The following is a 12,125-nucleotide window of genomic DNA, read 5'->3' as shown; positions in this document are numbered from 1 at the left end:
TACAGTCATCTTTTACCCTTAAAATTATCCTATTTTGTTTTTCCATGGTTGTGATCAAGATGTTGCCAAGGAATACCCATTTTTTTTCTGAATACTCCTTTTGTATCTCAAATATATAATCTATATTTAGTGGATTTCTGCATCCTCTCTTCATTGATGGTCTATGTGGGCAAGAAATGTCATCAGCAGATAAAATACCAATAAATGGTAAATAGATCCTCTATCAAACAGGAAAGCATGAATTTAATGAGTTATATTTTAAGGATATCAAATTACATATATATTCATATATAAATTATTATGCCTGGAAGATCTATTGACTTAAATCAGATATAGATTTGACATACCACTGTCAGGCTTTCAAAGATTATGTGAATTCAAATGAATAAGAATATACAGATTCCCATGAATATACCTAATAAAACTGGTATCTTACAAAAAGTTATTCTAAAAATCAAAACTGATAGGAAATTTTAAAACAAACCTCAAAATAATGTTAGGGCCAAAGAAGGAATCAAAATTGCATTTACAAGCTTTTTGTAATGTGATGAAAACAAGAAACTAGTATATAAAACCTATGGAATGCTTTAAGGAAAGCACTCAGGAAAATATTCTTAACGTGAAACATAGATTTCTAAGCACCAAGCCATTTTAAAAACTTAGAAAATAATAACAAATATAAGGTCATTATTAATAAGGGCATGAAAAAGGATTAATTGAAAAATAGAGAAATGGTAAAATTGATTAACAAAATCAAAAGCGGTTTGCTTGAAAACACAATAAAATAAATAATAGATTAATGAATTAAAAATTAAGATAAATTCATGAGTTAGCAAGCAGGTAAAATGGCAGTTAGAGAGAAAATGATTTTAAGAGGCTACTTTGTAAACCACTTTACAAATATATATGACATGTGGACAGCAGATTGATTTGTTCTGGAGGAATATTATATAATGCTTAAGAAGTCAACAAAGAGTTTTAATCTTGTGTCCATTACTCGCTAGCTGGGTAAGCTTGGGAAATGTATTTATTTTACCTGTACTTCAGTTACGTCATGTATAAAATGAGGGTGATATATTTTATATGGATTTACCTCATCACATTGTTCTAAGGACTTAATTAAATACACGTAGACTGAGGTAACTATGCAAATTCCTGGCACCTACCTTGTGATTAGTAAAAGTTAGTGTATTAGTCTGTTTCATGTTGCTAATAAAGACATACCTGATAATTTATAAAGGAAAGAGGTTTAATTGAGTCACAGTTCAGCATGGCTGGGGAGGCCTCAGCAAACTTACAATTGTGGTGGAAGGGGAAGAAAATACGTCTTTCATCAAATGGCAACAGCAAGAAGTGCAGAGCAAAGGGGTAAAAAGCTCCTTTGAAACCATCAGATCTTGTGAGAACTCACTATCATGAGAACAAGAAAGCATGGGAGTACCCACCCCCATGATTAAATTACTTCCCACTGGGTCCTTCCCACAACACTTAGGGATCATGGGAACTACAAGTCAAGATGAGATTTGGGTGAGGACACAGCCAAACCATATCAGTTAGGCATTAGCAGTAGTGGCAATAGTTGGGTTTTATAGATTTAATACTTTAGCAGCCACTGAATTGGATGTTCTTAATATATAACTTTATTTTTAGAATTGCTTTAATATTAACTCTTAGAATTCAGACCAGCAATTAGAGGACAAATTTATGAAGGTTTTTTAAGTAAATAAAACCCAAATCAATGATCAGTCAATTATGTTCAAGGTGCATAACTCGGCCGCCTTTTGAAGCCCTACAGGCTCCATTTCAAAGACTCATCATCAAGCTTTAGTTCGTCTTCCCACTTGGTTGGCTATCATATCATGGATATCATATCGTGGAGAATTTATATAAAGAGCTGGACACTGGTGGATGAGAGAACTCATCTACTTTCTTGAACTTATCTGTATCTAGACCCCATGATGTCACTCTCACCAACTGTTTTTACCTTGTCATTTATTTCCATGGCACATAAAATATTTACATCTCTGGCAGGTACACTTCTATTTTCTGTTTAACAATCTGGCATTGATGATTCCCCAAAGAGGTTATTCTGGCCATCCTGCTCACCTGAACATTTAGAGGTGCCATGCTCCCATTTCAACTTAGCTACAAACTTTTGAAAATCTAGACCACAGAACAGAACTACACCTTCATTTCCCAACTAATTCAAGGCAGAATTCAAGGGAACACACATTAACCCCTGCCAGCTCTCCCCCTTCAGATTCTACTAATTGAAAGACAATTTCTTAATACCCCTCCTTTTCCATTTCCTTCATTTGGTATCTTTATTTTCAGGCTAGAGAAGTTCCACTAATGTTGTGTGAGAGAGCACAGTGGTGGTGATGAATATGCAGATTTTGTTTTATTTCAAATCTATGAGCTGTCAATTCAAATTAAACTTTGATTATTTATCATTATTATATTTTTAGTTGATACATTAATTGTACCTATTTTGGGGGTACAAAGTGATATTTTCATTCATGTGTATGATGTGTAATGATGAAATCTAGGCAATTAGCATATAAGTCACCTCAAGTACTTTTTTTTCATGCTGGGAACATTCAAAATCCTCATTTATTGTACATTTTCAAATACGCAATAAATTATTAGCTATAGTCAACCTACAGTGCTATATAACAATAGAATATATTCTTCCTATCTAGCTGTAATTTTATTTTCATCTACCAACATTTTCCTATCCTGTTCCAATCCCCAGCCTCTAGTAAGCTTTGTTCTTCTCTTTACTTCTGGGAGATCACCTTTGTTGTCTTCCACATGACTGAGAACATGCAATATTTATCTTTCTGTTCCTTGAACATTTCATTTAACTTAAGGTCCTCTGGGCTCATCCACCTTGCCACGGATCAGAGGGTGGTGTTTCTTTATGTCTAGAGGAGAAAGAGGCTGTCCTGAAGGGACAGGAAGTTTAGTGTGAGTGGCAAGTAGTCCAGAGATGACAGAGTGAAAGTAATGAAATCAGAGAAGTGGGCAGGAGCCAGAATATTTAGTCTTAGATACCATAAAAAGTAATTTGGATTTTATTCTGATTGCAATAGTAAACAATAAAAAAGTCTTAAGCTTGGGGAAGGCACAGTCTGATTTATGCTGATAAAAAATGTGGACTCTAAAGGCAAGAGAAAAGAAAGAGATACCTCTTAGGAGAATGCTGAACAAATTCAGGTGAGAAATGGGATGATGGTTGAGTCTAATGTTATTATAGTAGAAGAGATGGTGAATTAGATGTGGAATGGAAAGAAAGTGGGAAGAATCAAGGATGAGTTCTATGTGATACACCTGAGAAACTAAGTAATTCGTAGAGTCATTTAATGAAGCGAGGCATTTATCCTGCTTCAGGCTTTGACATATATGGAGTAAGGGAGAAAACATCGTTTTCATTTGAGAATGATATTTTCAGGGAGGTGAAGGTAACCTTCAGATATGACAGTGAAGATTCAGGGAAGTTGCTTATCATAGAATATTCATTGCCTCTGGTGGGGGCAGGATTTGACTGAAGAAGGGCATGAGGGAAATTTCTATGGTAATGGAAATGTTCTACAACTTGGTACACACAGCTATATGCATTTGTCAAAACTCATGGAACTATAAACTTAAGATCTGTGCATTTCAGTGTGTGTAAATTATACCTCAAAACTAGAAACTTATGAGCTCGAAAAACAAAAGTGGTGTTGTTTGCATATAGAGAAGATGGTGAGAATAAAAAGCAATTCAACCAAGGCAGCTGTCCACTGAGATAAGAGTGAAAAGCAGCTTTAATTCTCTGAGTAAATGGTTTCTACTTAGCATGTTGTAGACAGAAATTTGACAACTTTGACTATAAAGAATCCATCACAACCACTTGAAAAGGCAAGTTATAAAGAACTCCCCTGTGACAATGATAACTTGGCAGTAAAATTTCCAACTTGTCAGTAAAATTTCCTCATATGATCAAGTATACAAAGGCTCATGACACTACCTGACCCTAAAGTTTCTCAGTGGGAGGGTAGGGATACAATTATTCATGGGTTTCTTGTGTTCCTGTTTGTCCAGGCCTTCTGAGTAATGGGCATGTTTGAATAGCAAACATATTTTTGGGAGCTACAGAAAGTGTGTCTCCCTAAAAAGAGACATTTCAGGATAGTGAAGTGTGATGGTTTAGTTTTATGTATCTACTGAAATCTCTTTCCCCTCCCCGGAAACATTTTTCTTACTTTCCAGGTTAATGAGTAATTTCTCTCTTTCTAGAGAGGAGGGTGAGCAGATTGCTAAAAGCCCATAAAAGCTTAAAGTTTCTTAATTTGGGGTTTCCTCTTCTGGAATACAACCCTGCTGCATGCCGAGGTAAACATCTTGTACTCATAATGTTGCCCTAAGGGGGACTGGGGTGTAGAAATAAGATGCTAAGATATTACTCTGACTACTGCTTTTGCTGTGAGTAACAAACCATCTGTGTCTCTGGCCTAGGGTTTTGTGTTCTTCTATCAGTACATGCATATTAAAAAAACAAAAAGCTAACTTGCTAGCTTGCAAGTGGAGTTTTGTCAGATCCTCCACAATCTCAGAACTAACATGGAGATTTTACTGTAATCATGTTAAAGTTTCCAATGGTGTATATTGGATTCCTATATCAAGACTTTAGTTCTAAGTCAGAGGGCCAACACGGTCCAAAAAAATTTGGACGATATTTCCAGTCAACATAAGTGGGACTTATTAAAATTTAGAGTTATCTACTCTGGGGAGAGAAATATACAACTCTGCAGCAGTCTTTACAATGTCCCCAAACTCCAAATATACCTGTTAGTAACCTGCATTCCTGTCTAAGCCTAGTTATTTTTCATCAGTCATCATTGTGACTTTGCTTTCAAAGATAGACACAGGTAGGATACAATATCTAATTGTGTTTTCCCATAGGAGAAAGAGTTTGAATTTAACTTTGTATTTAAACTGAGGGAGCTGATTTATACTCTAGTCTCTTAAAACCTTCTTTGGATTTTAAACACATACATTCTTGATGCTTTGACAGGGGCCAAGTTTTTACTTTTTCTGAAAGTGCAATATACAGATAATTTAACAATGGACTTTGACCCAGATGTACGGTACATCACTATCTTCTTTTAAGTAAAGCAAAAAAGAAAACATTGAGCATTTCTTCATAGCAATTTGTAGGAAGATCAGAAGATCTGAAGCCTGCTATCTTGCAATTCTCCTACTGATACTACGTCTTCCCAGGATTGTGAGGTCTCTTTTCACAGATTTTTTTCTTGCCTGGCAGTCTTGACTTCAAGGCCCAGCCCTCTTTGAGAAGAACTCCTTTACTAGGTGTACCACCCCTCCTATCATGTACCAAAAAGTTTTCAATTGGTCCCTCACTCTCATTCTTAGCCAGAGAAGCATATAATTCCAGTACATGGTACCATATTGTCCATTTCTGGAACTTAACTCCTCTAGTCTAGGATTCCACAGGCTAAATACAACATGTTAGTTTCATGAATCTGCCTGCAGCAAAAACTTCTCCATAATTTCAGGGGAATAGGTAGATCATAGAGAAATACTTGAAAAATTCTATGAATGTAAGTATATTTTGAAATGTAGGTAAAATTGACTGCAGTTCTGACAATAATGTAACCACATTTATGCTTATATTATTAACAATTGAATAGTGTCCATGGGGTAAACTATTCAATGCTTTATTTATGCCATTACTGTTTTTGTGTGATAGACAACTCTAACAATGTAACTGTTTTAATGCCAACCTGAGAGATAGCATCAGATAGTGTTTCTGCTACACCCTAGTGGGTTATTTTTTCTTAGGTACTAAACACATGCTAAGCAAGATATAGAACTTTGAATTAGATTTTGATCAATGACCTCATGCTAATTTTCGTTCTGTTTGTTTTGCTAGTGGGAAACTAATAAGTGAAGTTTCAGATCTCTTATGCATTTTGAGGGTGTTTAAAAAAATAATAAGATAATTGTTACAGAAAGAATAGCTTCATATCTTGTTTCTTAATGTCAATGCTCTATATGCCTAGGATTATTAGATATCTCCTAGAAAACTCTGATCTTTTGTGAAAGAAGAGCACAATTTATTTCTAAGAACAAAACCATCGAATATCTTTCTTTTCAGAAAAGTAAAATAATCTTGAATTGCCTTAAATTTTAGGCGATATTATCTGGACTAGAACACAAAGATAAAGAATGTCATCGTGTCCTTTATATCATTCATCAACACATAGTTTGAGATTAATTAAATAAAAGATTCATAATAAAGAATAAGATAATAAATATAAATATCATTTTATTTGTCTTAATTGTTATGTTTATACACGTGCCTTAAATGTCTAGAAACATTCAACCTGTCTTCACTAATAAAGGTCAATGAGATTCAATTACTTTTAAGCTATCAAGATTGCCTAATGAAATACGGGGATTATTTTGCTCTTTTTTTTTAACAACTCACTAGAGTGTCTGCAAGTTGGTAAATTGTTCCAAATTTACAGAAGTCGAATATTTTATCAGTACTGCAGAGAACCTAATTACCATGTTTATTAATATGCCTGTAAAAAAAATTAATTCATACTGTTCCAATCCCCCAAGGGAGCCAGGGCATAACTTTCCTTGTCAATAAGACTGTGGATTCCTTTCCTCTCAGTGGCAGGATAGCGGGAAAGGGCCCCTCCCTTCCAGTAACCGGCCTTGGTGTGACAGCCATGGTGTGGAAACAGACACCAGAGACATAGCGGAAAAAGTTAAGTGGGCTGAATATACTGACATGCTAACTCCTAAAAGATGCTTCTCTGTATGGCTGAATGCATGACATCCTTTTGAAGTTTCATTAGGACTCTAGGAACCAACCTTCATGCTTGAATGTTCTCTTGACCCATTTCTTCTGAAGAGTCACAAAGTTCAAGGCAGAATAGAACAGGTTCTTAGTATTTCTTTCATAGCCTCTTTTTTTTTTTTTAAGGAAGCATATAGTAGTTCTAGGATTTTTCTCTACTCACACACATATTTCCCTGATGCCTTCATTCTATAAAAAGGGTAGCACTTTGGGAAGATGTATGTGGTACAGGATTGTCTTCTGACATTTCTCTTCTTTCCTAAACCTCACTTGCTCCTATAACGTGTAGTCTGCAAACTCAGCAGTCTATGTGTGATGATGCAAAGCAAATGCCCTGCTGGTAGTTGCCTGAGGGTGCAGGTTCAGATGGGAAGATACCCTTCTCCTTCAAGTATTATAAAAATTAATTTTATAAAATGTTTCGATTAGCTTCTAAACTGAAACCAAACCAAACCAAATATCTATATATAAGTATAAAATATCTATATATATGTGGGCTAAATAAAGCCCACAGGGCCATCAACTTATGATCTCTGCTAGAGAAAGGGACAAAGGCACACAAAAGATGATACCGCCTGGTTTATGTTTATAACATAAATGAATCCAGAGTCATCTATTTTGTAATGTGTACTGAGAGGTATAAAGATTTCACATATGTTGGGGATATGTTTAGAATCATATTCCTTTATTTCTCTAAATGTAATTTGACTTCCTATTTCTCCATTAGTCAAACTCTTAGTTTATCCTCCCACTCTTAAGAGTTTGTTTACTTCTTTGCAAACTGATCAAGAAATCACAGAATTAATAATAATTTTTAAGGAACTTGACCTAATTTCCATTGCCAAGTGCAAAAAAAAAAAAAAAGTGGCATCTCCCCTCTGCCACTGCTATCAGTACTATTGATCCTCACTGCCATAAGATGCCTGCCAGTAGGATCCAGAACATCCACTCTGAGTTGACCCTTCTAAAACCTACTTTTGCCCCCACATCAGTGGTGCAACTTATGATCCCGTGTGCTGTTTTTTCTTCTGGCTTAGTTTCCACACTATTTGGGAGGAATCTTGGTTGATAAATTTGCTCTGCCCACCTGATTCATAGTAAATTCAATCAACATTGTCATATTAAGTGGAGAGATCTAATGCTGCTCCCTCCTCCTGCCTTCTTTCTTCAAGTTTTCATCCTTCTATTTGAAGTAGGGGGCAGATTAATTGGTCTATTGCTTAAGGAGACATTAAACCAGAAAGGGAAATGGACATTTCACTTTTTCCTGCCCCGTCAGTCTATAAGAATGATTCCCTCAAAAGACTCTTCAAATGGCTCTGCGTGAAAAGAAACATGCCTCTATCCTTCCTTATTCAGGGAGCAAAGGGAAAAGTTACAGCATTCTCAAACAGACTGACAGTTTCCAATTCTATAGATCCCTTCTTCCCAATTCCAATTGTTTGCTTATAGCTTATATAGTCTGGTTTAGAAGTAAATAAACTTCTTCAGTGATGTTTACAGGGGACAAGTTTTGTTTTTTTTTTTTCCCCAATCCTTAATCAACCCCAAAAGGAGTTTTCTAATTACTATTTGCTGTTATTCTCTACTTGCTGTCTTTTTTTTTTTTTTTTAAATAAGCTAAGTTTTGAACAGCAGTTCCTTCCAAGTTCTGGGATATTAGGAAAATTTTTCTCAAATTTGCACATTTGTATGAAGTAGGAAAAATCCCAAAGACAAGAAGGCTATGAGATTTTGGGGAAATTCCAGAAATAATCTGAACACAGAGGGCTCATGAAGTACCCTTATGCTAGCATGACATGCAAAAAACATGGACAGCACACCAAGGCAGGAAGAGTAAAAACAATTTTATCCTGTGTAAATGATTCTTGGAGGAGAGAAATAAAGAAGAACGAGGAGGAGCAGGAAAAAGGGGGAAGGAGAGAGAGAACAAAAAAGGAAGAGGAAGAAGAGGGAAAAAGTTCTTCTGACTTGTAGGATGGAACACAGGAGAAGACAGCCAGGTGTTCTGACATTAAGCAGCAGAGCAAGAGTTCAGGTTCCCAGATGAGAAATAAACTATCACCTCTGGTTGGGTGAGGACATGACTTCTCTGCTTTTTGGGGTAGGGCTCATAACCGCCTAGATTTCCTTAGGCATCAACAGACATCTGCTGATGAAAGCATGCTGTAGGAGAGACATGACTGTCAGCACGTTCTGCTACCTCACACCCTCTCTCTTCCCCTTTGCCATCGTCCTTGGGGCACAGTTTAAGAAAGAGGACAGCAGTGATCAGCCTTTGGAAACTCAGTAGCTCTTGAATGTGACAACTCTTCTCTGTTCTCATTTCTGAGACTGTCTAGGACCCTGCATAAGCAATCTGGAAGGCAACAGAAGTGCTGGCAGCAGCAGTGATGGTGGTGGTGAGGGGTCGGTGTGGGATGCTTAAAGGAGGGAGATTTGAAATGAATAGCATGTGAGAGCCTACTATTGAATTCTACTCACAAAATACACAAGATTTGTAAGGAAAAATTAGCTGAAACTATTTTACGAAGGGACTAGAGCACGTGGAAGCTCAAATAGTACGTTTCTGCAGCAGCGTCAATGTCTGGAGTAAATACCTGGGGTTCGTCGTCTTAGGCCAAGAAAATTTAGGACATTGGACACACACAGGGAGTTTAGGAGTGGAGGCTTAATAGGCAGAAGAAAAATAAAGGAGAATAGCTCTCTCTCTCTCTCTCTCTCTAGTGAGAGAGAGGGGCTTCCAAAAGCAAAAGACCAGCTGGCCGGGAGTTTGCTGGATTTTATAGGCAGGCTCGAGGAGGTGGTGTCTGATTTACGTAGGGCCCACTGATTGGTGCAATGAGCTGTGACTTACATAGCACGCACCAGAGAAGGCTGGCCACCCCAACCTAATCTTATTACGCAGATGGGCTTTCCACTTGACCTGCACCATCTTCTCTGCTCCTTACTCTACACGTGGCTGTCAAAGAGAAGGGAAGGTGGAGCCGTCATTTTGAACATGCCTAGTCCCAGGTAGCTCTGTTCTGCTGGCATTCACCCATGCAAGCTTTCAGCCTGCTTGTGTGTGTCTGCAGCTCGATTCTTCAGTCTGCTCCTTGTTAGAAAATGATTTGGGGGCTGCTTTTCATTAAAAAGAAAACCTTACCAAAGACTCCCGTACCCTCACTATCTGCTTAAGTATTTTCTTCTTAACTCCTATGTCATTTCTGCATCTGTTTGGGCCTCATACTTTAAAGTTCCGATTGTGCAAACACAGTTTCCGATCTGCGACTGTAGTTCATATCTCATGCAGTGAGAATCCTGTGAGAAAAATCTCTCTTCTTTTCTCTCTAGCATATTCACAGACATATTCCCTTCAACCTTGACCCAATCACAATGCCCCTGGATGGAGGAGTCCTGAATTTAAGTAGAGGCAAGTTTTTAGTTATTCCTCATCATAGAGCCATAAGAAAATAGGAAAGATCGTTCCTCTTTCTCCTCCTCCTCCTCTTCCTCCTCCTCCTTCTGCACTTTTCTTTCTTTCTTGTTTTGCATTCTGATTTGTTGCACATTTATCTTAGTTAAGTATTAAGATCCTGTTCAGTTTTCCAACTTCTTGTTCTTTTCACTAGCGCCAGATTTCTACCTTGAAAAGACATTGCAGAAATGGTGGAGCAGATCGGTTAGGAGCAAACCGACCACAGAAGGCCTGTGTGGCATAGGACATGGACAGGGTATACAGCACTGGTTTGAGGTGGAAAGGAGGACTCAGAGAAAGACTGAGGTGTCACTGGCTGTAAAGGCCACTGAGCCATACCTGAGTGATCTCTGAGGTTCAGTCGTAGGTAAAGTTGCACAGTTCAAAGTAAATATAGTGAATCATGGCTGAGGCAGTCATAGAGCAGCAATGATCCCAGCAGAGCAGGAAATATAACCATCCCAGGGGACTACAGCAAGGAGAACGTCAAAGGGTGCCAAGGCTGTGGGGAAGGCTGACTCAAAAGGTTTGCCCGTGTTGTTAACAGATGTGAACTTGTTGATAAAAGATCAGCAAATGCACAGGGAGAAGGGAATTTACTGATATTGTATAACAACCTCTGAATTAATGTTACTTTCTATTATAAAGAAAAAATGTTTTATTTGAAGTAAAAATTTCCTTTCAGGGGAGCCTTACAAAGGAACGTAGTTGAAGGCTATTTTATTTTAGCTGAGAACCTACATAGCTCTTGGATATGCAAAATAAGGCCTTGGAGCTGAGTTTGGGAATAGCAAACAGAAGGAGCTGAAGGCTCTGCTTAGTGGAGCGAGAGGAATTCGAGTTCCTGGAAGCAAAACCAGGGTGAAGAGGGGAGGAGGAACAAACAGTGACTAGCCTACAAGGCCTGAGTGCCTTGGGAGCAGAGAGGCAGACTCGGGGGACAAGAGATTGGGGATAGAAAAATGACCCACGTGGCTCAGCAAATTTAGCAGAAGCTGGAACCAGAGCCGTATACAAAAAAGCTTTGGATTTTCCCTGTGTTGTCTAACAACCTTAGCGTGACCTAACCTCCATCTTGTAGTCAGGAGGCTTCCAGATAACTAAGCATGTCAAAATAATTAAGTGACCAGAATGTCTTTCCCAGATTTCAGGTATTTTCAGGAATGCTGAGTGGCAGGAAGAAAATATATGATTATCTCAAAATAAGGTAGGAAACAAATTATATGAAAGCTTTAAGCAAGAACAAACTAATCAAGGTATTTATCTGGACGGTCATTTAAACTGTGAATCCTCTGAGAGATTGCATTTTATTCAGTTTCATTATTTCAGTGACTGTTATAGTGCACATAATAAATGTTCAATAAATGCTGGTTAAATAAAGAAAATAATAAAAGGAGGGAGAAAGAAAAGCAGCAAATGTAGCAAATCTCAGATTGTCATTGGTTAGGAGTAACCTAAGAACACAGCGAATATGCTTAATGAAACTCAGTGTCTTTGCCATGGCCCTTTCATCTGGAACGTGGTCTTTTCCAACATGGGCTCACACACACAGTCTCACAACCACACAGCCTGGTTCCCTTACCTGCTACAAGTTTATCTGCCATTAACACTTTATTTAAAAGTGTGACTCTCCCCTAAACTCAATTTGGCTTGTCCTGTATCATTTCCTATTTTATCTTGCTGCGTGGCCTGCATACCATCTAGTCCATTATGTATTTTATGCAGATTTATTTTCATCAGCACGCTTTGATATGTAAGCTCCAGGATGTCAGGAACTCCTATCTGTTT

Source organism: Nomascus leucogenys, chromosome 3 (genome assembly GCF_006542625.1).
Source record: "Nomascus leucogenys isolate Asia chromosome 3, Asia_NLE_v1, whole genome shotgun sequence".
NCBI lineage: Eukaryota > Metazoa > Chordata > Mammalia > Primates > Hylobatidae > Nomascus > Nomascus leucogenys.
Note: the sequence above shows the minus strand (reverse complement) of the source record.